The sequence below is a fragment of the Rhineura floridana genome, chromosome 4, assembly GCF_030035675.1.
Source record: "Rhineura floridana isolate rRhiFlo1 chromosome 4, rRhiFlo1.hap2, whole genome shotgun sequence".
Lineage (NCBI taxonomy): Eukaryota > Metazoa > Chordata > Lepidosauria > Squamata > Rhineuridae > Rhineura > Rhineura floridana.
This window is the reverse complement of record NC_084483.1, coordinates 14,133,088-14,147,330: the sequence shown is the minus strand read 5'-3', so window position 1 is coordinate 14,147,330 and position 14,243 is coordinate 14,133,088. Positions and strand designations below refer to the sequence as shown.

The 14,243-nt window shown below is 42.9% G+C and overlaps 1 protein-coding gene across 10 annotated transcripts in view; it reads right to left on the bottom strand.

Moving 5' to 3' along the window:
* The window catches only part of PLCB1 (phospholipase C beta 1), a 689,597-nt gene that overhangs the window by 409,351 nt on the left and 266,003 nt on the right, over positions 1 to 14,243 (bottom strand). The window contains exon 1 of one of the 10 annotated variants that reach the window (XM_061622535.1): positions 3,234 to 3,254. The exons of 8 other annotated variants lie outside the window; for them this stretch is intronic. The gene's annotated coding sequence lies outside the window, so the exon portion shown is untranslated. Of the gene's footprint in view, positions 1 to 3,080; positions 3,191 to 3,233; positions 3,255 to 14,243 lie in introns of those variants that run through there. One more of the 10 variants, XM_061622536.1, reaches the window with a different exon arrangement.

The following is a 14,243-nucleotide window of genomic DNA, read 5'->3' as shown; positions in this document are numbered from 1 at the left end:
TGAGCCCACGTTGGCCTGATCCAGCACTGCAGGACTGTTCTTAGGTTCTTAACCCACCATCCTCCATGAGTACTAGAGAGCCACCCTTGATCCCTGGTGCTGCTCCCTCCCCAGGACTGATAGGGTGCTGCTTGGATTAACCACCCTCTAATAGTGTCCCGCCCCGCCTTCCCAAAAAACAAAACTGAACCAAACCCTCCTCGCAAACTTGGGTCAATGCAGGTGGGCACCCCCTCATGCCACACCTTCTTGCAGGTTGACTTCAGTTGGGCTCCTGCCAAAAGAGCCCCCCTTCCCACAGTTTCCCTTCTCCCTCAAACATGCCTTGAGCCACCCCTGGCATCCTCTCCCCCCTCCGGAACTCCCCACACTCCCTGGGGAAGGACTGTGGCTAAGTGGGCAGAGCACCTGCTTCACATGTAGAAGGTCCCAGGGTCATCTCCTGGTGGGGCTTGGGAAGACTCCCTGCCTGAAACGCAGGAGAGCTGCTGCCAGTCAGTGTAGGCAGTACAGAGATAGATGTACCCAATGGTTTGACTTGGTGGCAGGCAGCTCCCTATGCCCCCCTTCATTGACTGCACCTCATACACCAAGGCTCAGGTACAAGGCCCCTCCTTTTGCCTTAAGATGCCGCTGGTGATGTGGACACACCATGCACTAATTAATGCATGGCGTATCTATAATTATTATAGGTTTGTAGACTCTGTGGAACAACTGCCCTGGTGTGCTTTCTGGTGCTAGACTAGAAGAGATGTGTTCCATACTTGGGTTTAGGCCTCTAGTGCTTGGAGCACTCCAGGACAACACATTTTAAAATAAGAAGCATGTGTGGGAGAGTGAATAAACCTAGAAAATGTAAAAAGTGGATTTTTAAATGAGACTAACTAGTGCTTCCAGCATAAGGAAAATATATTTCAGAAGTTCTGTAATTGATCTATAATATATCATTTATAAAATGTAAAATTTTATAGGAGAGCTTTAGATTTTAACATCACAGGATTTAGAAAAATGTTATTGGCTTAAGCAGAGGGTAATGGGAATGTACAACGTGGTGTGTATAGTGGAAGAACTATTTCTCCTAAGGATTATCACAGTTACCTAAAATAATTGCAGTACTTTGATCTTCATCAAATCTGAGCTTCTAGGTATTTGTGCAAGAGATTGGATTTATTATCTGGATAGACCATATTTCATGCTCCTGTATTCCTCTAAGATGCAATGAGTGATTTAAATAATTCATTAATTTATATTATTTGGTGGAGCTAGTGTTAATGTTCATTTATTATTATTATTATTATTGTTGTTGTTGTTGTTGTTGTTGTTATTATTATATCCCGCCCTTCCTCCCAGCAGGAGCCCAGGGCAGCAAGTAAACAGGACAGATCTGTCCTTGAGAGAACCTTTCTCTCTCTCTCTCTCTCCACACACCCCTCCCAATATCCCTAGGTGTCCATCTCTTGAAGTTTGCAAAGAATTTACTGGATTCTTGCACAGAAGTTGAGAGAAGGTGTTTTGGACAGGAAAGGCATTTTTTTGTTTGTTTGAATGGTATGCTCCAAGCAACTGTGGCTGATACTTAATGTATCATGCTTTATGATGTCACCAGGGCCCGCCCCGTGACGTCACCAGGGCCCGCCCCGTGACGTCACCAGGGCCCGCCCCGTGACGTCACCAGGGCCCGCCCCGTGACGTCACCAGGGCCCGCCCCGTGACGTCACCAGGGCCCGCCCCGTGACGTCACCAGGGCCCGCCCCGTGACGTCACCAGGGCCCGCCCCGTGACGTCACCAGGGCCCGCCCCGTGACATCACCAGGGCCCGCCCCGTGACATCACTAGGGCCCGCCCCGTGACATCTCAGGTTTTGGGATGCTCCCAACCTGGTAACCCTATTCCTGAGACCCTGGAGAACTACACCCTGTTGAGAAGCCAGAAGGTTGAGCCAGCCAGTCCCACTTTGGAGAGCAACTGCATGAACTTTGCCACAGCTATAGCTATTTCCAGGGGGAAGCTTTTTGTATGGTCTATGGTTTGTGAATGGCAGCTGTGTTTGTGGTGAGAGCACAAATGCATTTATGAATGTATCAAGTGTGATTTATGGTGTATCTGGGTTTTTGTTATTTTATATTTTTATTGATTTATTGTATGGTATTTTTGAATTTGTATATACTGTAATATTATTATACTTTCTTCTGTATTCTTCTGTTCTCAAATTTGGGAGCCTTGGCCAAAAGATGGTATACAAATAAACCAATGAATGAATGGATATTCTGAGGCCCAACTGGCATTCATTAATCCAAAGTAAGTCATGGTGTAAATGATAAAAGAGCTACAATGTAGTCCACACAATCCAGCAAGCTGTCCCTGCTCAGAATAATCAATGGCATTCCACCATACAGGACAAATCAATTATGCTATTCACACTCTTTAAATATAGCTAAGTTTCAACCATAAAGGCAGTCAGCTTGTAGACTTCTCAATTTCACCAACTGCAAAGCTTATGTTCCAAACAGAGGTTAGGGAGTCAACACAAGCAAGAAATTAAACAGAAGATAGAACATTCCACTTCAGAATTAATATTTAATTGGTCTTCATTTTCCTGCACTTTAGCAGGTTAAAACCGCATGGAATGGCAACCACTTTAAACCACTGACAAAATAAACCACTGTTCAATCCCTCTTTATCCAATATTCCAAGCAAAAAAAAAGTTCAAATTTGGGACAGTTTGCAAGACTTGTATTTATATGACACCAAATAAATGAAGACTGAAACACAGTAAGAAATGATATTCAGCCCATAATTAACAGCCACAGTGATTAAAGACCTTCAACATATTCAAAATAGCAGCAGAGAGCAATAAACCATTCAATGTAGAACTGCAATGATAACTGTAATTTAAAAGTAAAAAAGAAACCAGTTTCTCAGAAAGTTTACTTATCCAACAGTATCATGGAAAAAGACCAGCTTCATTTCCTTTAGGGTTATCTGCTCAGAAGAGGAGAGTGAGAATTAAAATATCCTTATCATCTCATAGCAAAGTAACATCTAAAGAGTGAACATATTATATTATGATGCCCACATACCTCCCCTGTTGCTCTGATCAGCTATCTATGAGAATGGCAGCTTAACTTTTTAAAAGTTACATTAAATGCCAAACCACACATTGTATTTAATGTGCACTTTGTAGCTACCTTTCCCTTTTATTAATTACATGTGTGCACAGGGACAATCTTTACCGGGAATGCAATGTACAGAGAGCCTTATCTTTTCCTTCCCCAGTGTAATTGGAGTTAAAATTGTGCCCCCGTCTCTGAATAGTTAAAATACTTAGAGGGGAAATTTCTCATTAACACCAAGTTTTTTTCTAAGTGCTTCAGCTGTGTGGGCTGGGGGGGATTATAGTTCCAATTGCACTGGGGAGGAAAGAGATAAGCCTCCCCTCCCAGCATGCTTCATTACTGGTAAGACTCACACACACGTGCACCCCCCCCAATACTCAATTAAAACACAACAGCAGTGAAGGGCGCGGGCAATAGCAAATAATCTCATTTAAATCAACATTAAATTTGTCTTATTTTACAACAGAGAACACTGAGAACAAGGTGATTCTAGTTTACTTCCTGATATATTTAAATACCCAGCAGACTGCCTCTCTTGGTACAAATGAAACTGATCTTTTGAGATTTTTGAAGGAGACCCTGCTGGTTATTCAACAACCAGCAGATTATATATAGCCACAAGAGTGGATGTATACTATAGCCAGCATGGATTTTTCACATTCTGCAATGTTAAATTGAAAATACCCCCCATGCCATTCTGATGCTTCCCATAAGCTCATTTCAAAACAAAACCTTACAAAACTTATAGTCCTGAACTCAGAAACACTTGCTTAACAACCCTCTAAGTTTTCATGGTGACACGCAAAACACTCAGACAGAATGGAGAGTTCAAATTGAACACAAGACAAAAAAATCCAGACCCCTGTTAGACTTTTTTCTGTCAATGGTCTCATAGTTTGTTGAAATTAATTAAAATTCAGCCATGTTCACAGAGTACCTGTAATTCTATTACTGACCTTGCCCCATACTCCGACCATCATCTGCGGTTTAAAAGTTAAAAAAATGCCTGGCTGATTTTTAATTAATTTAAGAAATTTAACATTTGAGCCAATGATAAGCTCAGTATGCTCACTAACAACCAACTGTCAGTGTTCTAAAAGCCACAGACACAGCTGCTTAGCTTGGCTAATCAGGGCCACACCCACACCAGACCTTTAGTTCACTTGAGACAGTCATGGCTTCCCCCAAAGAATCCTGGGAAGTGTAGTTTGTGAAGGGTGCTGAGAGGAAACTCCTATTCTGCTGACCGAGCTCCAGTGGCCAGACTGGTTTAACAGTCAGCTGCTCTGATTGAGGGGAACAGGGCATCTCCTAGCAACTCTCAGCACCCTTCACTAACTACACTTCCCAGGATTATTTGGGAGAAGCCATGACTGTCTAAAGATAAATAAAGGTCTGGTGTTAGGGTTGCCAGGTTCTTGGCCTGAGACTGATCCTGTATCTTTAGGAGAAGAGAAGGTCAGCCAAGTGCAGGTGTTCTTGCAACTCTGTAATGGAAAAAACCACAAGGTGGAACTCTCCCTTCCCCCTGCACAACTTTTAAAGATACAGAAGACCTCTTGGAGGCTGGGCCTGGCAACCAAGAGGACTTCTGTATCTTTAAAAGTTGTGCAAGGGAAGGAGTTGCAAGAACACCTGCACTTGGCTGACTTTCTCTTCCCCTAAAGATACAGGATCAGTCTCAGGCCAAGAACCTGGCAACCCAAATTACAATATTATTGTATAGAAATAGAAGAGGACAACAAAGAGGGAAGAACAAGAGCCCTATTCCAAAAGATTAGAGAAATAAAAGGGAAATTTAAACCAAGAGTAGGGATGTTGAATAATCAACAGGGAAACACACTGACTGTCCGAGATGAAATAAAGGAAGATGGAAGCAATATACTGAGGAACTCTATAAAAGGGATGCCAGGATGACAGCTTCATTCATGGAGGAACCATATGATGAAGAACCAGAAATTTAAGAATGTGAGGTGAAAGCTGCACTTAAAAAATTTGGAAAAAACAAATCACCAGGAACAGATGGCATACCAATAGAATTGCTACAAGCTACTGAGACTGAATCTGTCCAAATTTTGACAAAACTCTGTCAACAAATATGGAAAACTAAACAATGGCTCACAGACTGGAAGTGTTCAATATACATCCTAATTCCAAAGAAAGGGGATCCCAGGGAATGCAGTAATTATCGAACTATTGCCTTAATATCCCATGCAAATAAAGTAATGCTCAAGATTCTACAACAAAGGCTCTTACCATATATTGAGCAAAAAATGCCAGATGTCCAAGCTGGATTTAGAAAGGGAAGAGGTACCAGAGATTATATCGCAAACATACGTTGGATAATGGAACGGACCAAGGAATTTCAGAAGACCATCACCCTGTGCTTTATAGATTACAGCAAAGCCTTTGACTGTGTAGATCATGAAAAACTATGGAATGCTTTAAAAGAAATAGGGTTGCCACAGCATCTGATTGTCCTGATGCGCAACCTATTCTCTGGACAAGAGGCTACTACTGTAAGGACAGAATATGGAGAAACAGATTGGTTCCCAATCGGAAAGGGTGTGAGACAGGTGCATTTTATCACCCTATTTGTTTAATCTATATGCAGAACATATCATACGGAAAGCAGGATTGGACCAAGAGGAAGAAGGTGTGAAAATTGGAGGGAGAAATATCAATAATTTAAGATATGCAGGTGATACCATAATACTAGCAGAAACCAGTAATGATCAGAAACGAATGCTGATGAAAGTTAAAGAGGAAAGCACAAAAGCAGGACTATAGCTGAACGTCAAAAAGACTAAAGTAATAACAATAGAAAGTTTATGTAATTTTAAAGTTGACAATGAGGAGATTGAATTTGTCAAGGATTAACAGTTCCTTGGCACAGTCATTAACCAAAATGGAGACAATAGTCAAGACATCAGAAGGAGGCTGGGACTGGGGAGGGCAGCTGTGAGAGAATTAGAAAAGGTCCTCAAATGCAAAGATGTATCACTGAACACTAAAGTCAGGATTATTCAGACCATGGTATTCCCAATCTCTAGGTATGGATGTGAAAGTTGAACAGTGAAAAAAGTGAGTAAGAGAAAAATCAACTCATTTGAAATGTGGTGTTGGAGGAGTGCTTTGCGGATAGCATGACTGCAAAAAAGACAAATAATGGGGTGTTAGAACAAATTAAACCAGAACTGTCACTAGAAGCTAAAATGATGAAACTGAGGTTATCATACTTTGGATACATCATGAGAAGACATGATTCACTAGAAAAGACCATAATGCTGGGAAAAATAGAAGGGAGTAGAAAAAGACGAAGGCCAAACAACAGATGGATTGATTCCATAAAGGAAGCCACAGACCTGAACTTACAAGATCTGAACAGGGTGGTTCACGACAAATGCTATTGGAAGTCGCTGATTCATAGGGTCGTCATAAGTCGTAATCGACTTGAAGGCACACAGCAACAACAACAACAACAACAAATCCCATCAAACTCAATAAGCATGCAAATTATCAGACCTACCTTTCCCCTCCCCGCCCCCTCTCTATGGAAGATGGACTAAGGGAGGGCTGTTGCCTTCATGGCCTGCTTGTGGGCTTTCCTAGAAGTATTTGGCTCATCAGTGTTGCACTAGATGCACCTTTGTTCTGATTAGGTTTTTGGGTAGTAGGAAACCGGATCAAGCTCCCAGATACAACCTCCTGTTGGTTTGATTGTCATTATCAATTATAATGTTTTCAGGAAGTTCAGCACTATTGATGTATGAGTTTGGAAGCTCGCTTCTATTAATCTATCACAATGCAATTGATTTTCATTAGCAGAGTTTGATTAGCTTGGTGCCTTAGAATATTTCATCTTCTTTCTGGATTTTAATTGAATTTAATTAGACAAACCTAATAGTATAACATTTTGTGCTGTGCAACAGGGATGAGCTCTACTCAAATTATTGACTTATTGTTAATAAATTCCAAGAAGGGATGACTTCATTTGTAAAAAGTGAGATGAGAAGAGACTCTGTGCAACTGATAGCAATATGGGCTGGTTTGAAAGTTAACGTTCCTGTCTTAATAAACCATAGTTGGCTGGGAGTCCAGAGTCTGTGAGTTCAAATCCCCGCTCGTGTCTGCTGCGGGTAAAGGGCCAGCTAAAGATCACCCCACAGTGAGTGGCTCAGGGGTTACGTGCCCTGCCACCTGTGCAGCCGTGGACAAGCTGCATAGTCCCAAGGAGCCCAGTTGCCCCCCAGCTGGCAGTTGCAGACAAGGAAGGGACTGGCTTGTGCAGCTGTGGCAAGCTGAGCAGGCCCTAGCCAGCTGGGGAGGACTAGCCTCTGAGGGAGGCAATGGTAAACCCCCTCTGAATACCGCTTACCATGAACACCCTATTCATAGGGTCGCCATAAGTTGGGATCAACTTGAAGGCAGTACATTTCCATTTTCTATTAAGCAAAAATTAGTGTCAGCCCTGCACACCCACCCCTCCTCTCATTCACCAGCTTTGATCCTAATCTCTTTAGTGCACTGCTCCGCATTAAATCTGAAATAAGTTTACTAACCAGTATCAAACAAAATTTTCAAATTTTGGTTAGCAAACCAACATTAAAACACAGTTCCCCATTTCAAACATAACTGGTTTAGTAATATTGGGACCAAAGTGCCTAACCTGGCACACAGAGGGGAGGTGAAGGGTGAGAGAAAGCATGCAAACCTAACCCTTGTGCCTGGCTCAATATTAATGCTACATCTGAAGTGGACCTCTGTAGTTTGCATCTATTAGAGTCCTACGTCTGATGCCCAAAAAAGTCTGTTCAGAAAGATGGAAAATGCCTGTGGCTGGAGAAATTGGTGAAAGTCAGTCATGGTGCAGTTCTCATACTTTCAACATCATAAACATTTTATGAACACTTTGCTATGGCTTTTGTTGGCATGATAGTGGAAAGATACATTCTGGAATTTTAATTTCTGTGTCATCATCCTTTTTACAATTTTTGAACTCTTTACATTCAACACACTGTGGGAAGTTACAAAGGAGATTATTAACACATCATATTCGCAACCATTGTTTTTGTCTCTGCTGCTACGTGATACGAACCCAGCAGCTTCCCCACCCCTTGATCTCTCTGGATCACATTAGCCCAGTGTGTCATTTATAATCAACAGGCAGGTATTAACATAAGGAGACTTTGTGCAAGGAGATGAAAGCAGCCTTGTGATTTAACAAGGAGTGCCCCTGTCTCTACTAGCATTCTCAGCAAAGTTGTACAATACTGCCAGTAGTTTCTGATTAATCATTTCACTAATCATGCACAGATTGGAAGGCAGGATTCTGAAACAAGTACAAGCTGTTGTTGGTCTTAATTTACCTCAGACACAGCAGAGTCCCAATTTTATATATATATTATAATATCTTCATTCAAGTGTTAAATGTAGGCCTCAATGACTGCAAGTAGATGAAAATAAGATACTGTTTTGGCTTTTGTCTGCAAGAACTGATGCTAGATTGCAATGCAAATCCCCCTTCCAATCCAGCATATTTGGGAAGAAGAGTGGGAGAAAAGAAAGCTGGACAAAATTCTCAGCTGTCTTTTCGCCAATAGAAACTTCAAGTCCTTTTTGACAGCTGTCAAATTAGATTGAAATAATCTCACTCAGAAAATGTAACATGAAAAGCAAGGGGTGGGGAGGGGGATTGAACATTTTTCTCAGTAGTCCAAGAAGTGCACTACTACTTCACACAGAAATGATTTCTTCTTGTTGTTACTCATCTTTCATTGCTTGATATGCATCCTGCCTTGCCATATATATAGCAGCTTCTGGTAGGCAATACATTTGCTCTCTCAGAGAATTCCTCTAATCCACCACATTGACACGACACGCAAGGAAGAATTATGCTGGATCTGACTCATAATCCGCAGAGCTCAGCACTGTTTTAGACAGTTTTGCAGCTTACCCCAGCTTGGTGCCCTTCAGATGTTGTTGGACTATGACTTCCATCATTCCTGACTACTGGCCATGCTGGCTGGGGGGGATAGGAGTTGGAGTCCAGCAACATCTGGAGGGCGCCAAGCTGGGGAAGGCTGCAACAGATGGACAAAGTGCCACAGGGAAGTTCCATAACCAAGGTCAAAACAGCAATATTCTTCACTATCTTGATTCGTGAATGCAACAGCAGACATTATAAACAGAAGCTGACGGAGAATAAAGAGAAGCAACAGAAGGTGACGGGGAGGGGGCAGTCTTACTTGTGCACTTGTCACATTTCTTTTTTTAATTATGCAGGTTATATACAAATAGTTAATACAAATAACATGCATGCAAATAAGCTACAAATATAAAGAATGTAAGATAAAAATGAAACAGAGAGAAAATAACTAGAACCCTATATAAGCAGTAACATATGGGTGTTAAGATTTAGTCAAACACATTTCCTGTGCAGTGTGAAAATTTTGGCACACTTTACTTCCCCCCGCCCCCCATCCCAAAATAAGACGTACGGGTTCTAATTGTATCTGAAGCTCACCAGTAACAGCACAGCAGAGCAGGGGCTCACATAACTGAATGCTCCTCCATACAATAACATTCCCTACCCAAATAAATATTACATATGGCCAGGGACAGTTTTCACCCTAGGCTGCCTTCTCTCTAACATGCTTATTTTCTTACATACAGAGATTGTTTTGTGTTGTTTTTTAATGGAGAAGCACACGTGAGCCACATGGGCTCCTCCTTACAGCCCGAAGTGGCTCAGACACAGGCTTTCTACATCTATGAAGCCTTATTTGGCATGATTCCTGCTGCTAACTCTTTGTAATGTCAAAATCTACCCTAAAATATGCGGTCAGTGACTATGGAGTATACAATGTGTAGCTATGGATAAACCCACCTACCTTGACTTCATCTAATTGTTTAAAATCCTTTATGCCACCTGCTAACATCCCATTCCACGGAGCCCACAAGCTGCATGGACTGACTATGCCTTGTAGACAAAAGAGAGCTCATTTTGTTTATCTGCGACCTGTCACTTTTGGAGCTTGTATTACAGTTTACTTCTGATAGTGAATATTTATTTATTCATTATAGAAGAGGTATACCTTACCTTTCTAATACAGGTGGTTAAGGTGGTTTACAATAATTTATTTCACAGCAATAAAATGCAACAATAATGAAAACTTAGACAGGCATGGCAGATAAAACACAGTCTTGAATAAAATCAGTTCAGCCTGGAAAATTATGTCTGCCAAAATACAACCAAAACTTCACAGAGACCATCTGAACCTCATGAAGCAGTTGTGTTCCCTCAATACTGGTGTGGCTTCTGAGAAAGCCCTATCACTTGCCCCAAGCACTGGTGTTTCCACCATAGATAGGGCACAAAGAAGGGCTTCCTTCCCCACTTTATCTAAATGAGTGGGCAGACTGGTACAGGAGGAGGCTGACTTGCACAGACTTTATTCAAACCACCACCATCACCTAATGTTTTCGCCTATTTCATTATCTCTACAGTATTCATTAGGGGTGGCCAGACATGGTGCCCTCCAGATTGGTCATGCTGGTTGGGGCTGATGGGAGTTGGAGTACATCAAGAAGGCATCACTTCAGCTACCACCTAATCTAATACAACTGTTATGTCATTTCAATTGTGCCCTCCTTTTTTAAGCTCCAAAGTCCTTTTGGTGCTTCCTCCCCCCACCCATATTCCATTACCCAAATGTTGGCAACTATCCTAAGATTGCTGTCTTGGGTAACTGCAGATCATTTAAAACCCATCAGTGCACATGAGCAACTCAGAAGGTGGACAAATATATAAAGACTAGGGGGTAGAGGCTCCTTGCTCGCTTCATTCGCCACCCCCAAACACACACACACACCAGGTACCTCCCAAACACACACACACACACCACACACAGGGAGATATACACTGGCACTCACAAATGCTCCCCTCCCCTGGGCATTTCTAAACCTTACTGGCCTCTCACCTGCCCAGGCCACTGCCACATTATTGCCCTGCCTCGGCCACTTACTGGCCTTCCACTGAGGCTTTTTTTGCTGCTGTGTGGGCCACTTACCAGCCTCCCCCCTGCCCCCAGTCTTGACCCCAGCACAGCTTGGCCTTGCTTCCTTCCTTCCATCTGCCCGGCCTCCAGCCTTGAGCCCTGCTCCACTGCAGTTTGTTTCCGGTCCCTCTTTGCCTGCTGCTGCTACCACAAAGGCAGGCAGGTGAAGCGTTCATGCTGCAGTTTACTAGCTTCAGCCGCCTGCCTTGCCTGCTCATTCCACTTGCCATGAATACTTCAGCAGCAGCCGCTACACCACAAGAGTGGCTGTATACTATAGTCAGGCACATGTTACCAAATTCTTCCAAGCTGCACAGGAAGTGGATTCATATTTCATTCATATAGTATTGAGAGAAATACCAGTTACACAGGGATTACGACGAGCCCTGAAACTGTGGGACAGCTTGCTCATAAACGTGATAGGTAGAGACACAGGGCCAGTCTCTTAGGTGCAGTTACTATTCAACACCTATTAAGAAAACATTTCACATTTAAGTTCTAGCAGGACACGAAGGTTCTTAAAGGGGTTTATGTAATAAGCAATTGGCATGGAGATTATGTTAAAGGACAGTATGTGCTGGATACTTAAAACGCATCACATACTACCAAAAATGCAGAAGAAAGCTATGTGTCCTACTTAGCCTCAATTCTACTTTTATAGGCCATTCAGATCAAAGAAAAAAAAAAGTAACACATGTTCTCCTTTTCTTTCAGAAGCTGCCAATGTGTTGTCTGGATGGATCCCTGGGTATTAATCAGTGTTCTTTAACTTCCTGAAAAATTATCTGAGCCAAGAGATCTATATTCAAGCGACACTGGGTTATTAGATACATTTGCTTTGGTGCAGCAACTACATAATGGCCTAATCTTAACCATGGTTACTTGACAAAGCTTCAAAATAAGCTTTTGTTCATCTAATACATCTGATTATTCCACAGCTGGAATATTTCACCCAGTTTGGGGCATGGCTTTTTGAGCTAATAAGCAAGATTTGAGGATAGCTAAATTACCTGAATTCAAGAGCTTTAGAAATCCAGACATGTGAGGGAGAAGCAGGAAGAGCTGGTTACATTAAGCCTAAAGAAAGCTCTAAAGTGGAAGAAAAATCCAATAAACCCAGCCAGTGTGGTGTAGTGGTTAAGGTGTTGGACTACAACCTGGGAAACCAGGGTTCTAATCCCCACACAGCCATGAAGCACACTGGGTGACCTTGGGCCAGTCACTGCCTCTCAGCCTCAGAGGAAGGCAATGGTAAACCCCCTCTGAATACTGCTTACCATGAAAACCCTATTCGTAGGGTCACCATAAATCAGGATTGACTTGAAGGCAGTCCATTGTTGTTGTTAAGGAAAGTAACCAAGTTAAAAAAACAAGTCTAGGAGCTATATAGAAGCACTACCAAGTTCTCAGAAAGAAAACACCTGCACAAGGTGGGATTTTGAATCAAAACTCTCTCTTAGATTCCCTAATGGATTATGTTTTTGGCCAGTGTAGGTGCTATAAGAGCTGGGGAAATCTCAATAGCAGAGATGCTGATAAAGTTCTGCTGAGTCAGTCCCAGAAAAGAACACTGGGGGGTTGCTGAAGCCCACCTCAGAGGAGGGGCAGGATGGGTTTTACAAACCACATGATTGATCTCTCTTGTTGAATTAAAATCCAAGTGAGAGAAGAACTCCTACCTCACTTTTGCACTAATGCAGGAGTCCCCCATTTGGGGGGGGGGTTCCAGGAACTCATTTGGAAACCTAAGAAACTTTTGTGGGTACCACCAAACACCCATTTCACAGAAAAACAACTGCTGATGCTCAGAAACACCCCCCCCAAAAAACAGGCAAACCAACTACACCCCCCAGGAAAACAAATAAAATACAGACAAAAAAGCTGGAAAGACCCACCAAACAGGCAAGTCTCTGCCAAACAACCCCCCTCACCTGTATTTATTTTATGTAAATATTTAGACTTCACTTTAATAAAAAAAAACACTAGCAAGGCAGTGTACAGCATAACAATGTAACCTTAGAATATTATTTTTAAAAGAAAATGACATTTAGGAAGGGCAGAGGGCTTTGGCATGCACCAAGAGGATGCTTGAGGATGCCATGGTGCCCAAGGAAATCACATTGGGGATCTCAGCTCTAATGAATGCAACAGAGACACTTCTTTCCAGTACATTAAATAGGAGGAAGTTAGGACACTATAGCAGGGGCAAAAACTGAGGGAGAAGCTCATCCCTCATGAAGGCCTCATGGGATGGGTTCCCCATCACCTTGCTGTTTTAGTTCTTTTTGAGCCTTTTACCCATTCCCATGCAAACTAATCCTCCATTAGTTTATAGGAAGATGAATAGGACATGCTGCAGGAGCAAAATCAGAGGATGGGGAAAGGGAGCCCACTCTCATGAAGGACCTCCCCCTCTCTTTATTCCAGCCCTATTTGTGGGAAAGAAAAGGGAGTGTCATGGTCCCGTCAGAGGACTCATTAGACGAGGATGACGCAGGAGTAAGAGCAGCAGACCCAGAAGGAGAAACGGAGGAAACTCCTGAGAACCCAGCTGCTTCTCCCCCTCAGCTGCAGAGCACCCCAGACACAGCTGAAGCACAGAGAGTGAACAGGATACTCCCCTCTCACCTGCAGAATGTAGACAACAGAAGGTCAGGCAGAAGAGGGGCAGGCCTGTCCACTTAAGGCCAAAACGCTGATGGCTCACACCTGCTGACAAACCTGCTCCTTAAAAGTCAAACCTTGGCTTCAGCTTGTTGCTAACTACAACGTTAGGCGTGACCACTGTGTGTCTTCCTATCTCCTGAACCTTGACTTGGACTGATCTCTTGGCAAACTAGACCCGGACCTTCACTGACATCTCTTCTGGATTTCTGGCTTGGCATGTAAGTTTTGAACAGCCTCTGCCCTTATCTTGCTTCCCCCTTGCTAGCCTGGCAGATTTATAGCCAAGCTGCCGGCTGAGGACTTACGGCGTGGCAATTACCAAGGAATCTCCAGCCCTGCCTGCACCCCCACCGACACTGCTGTCTCAGTGAAGAGCTGACAGGGAGGCTGGAAGGCAAGG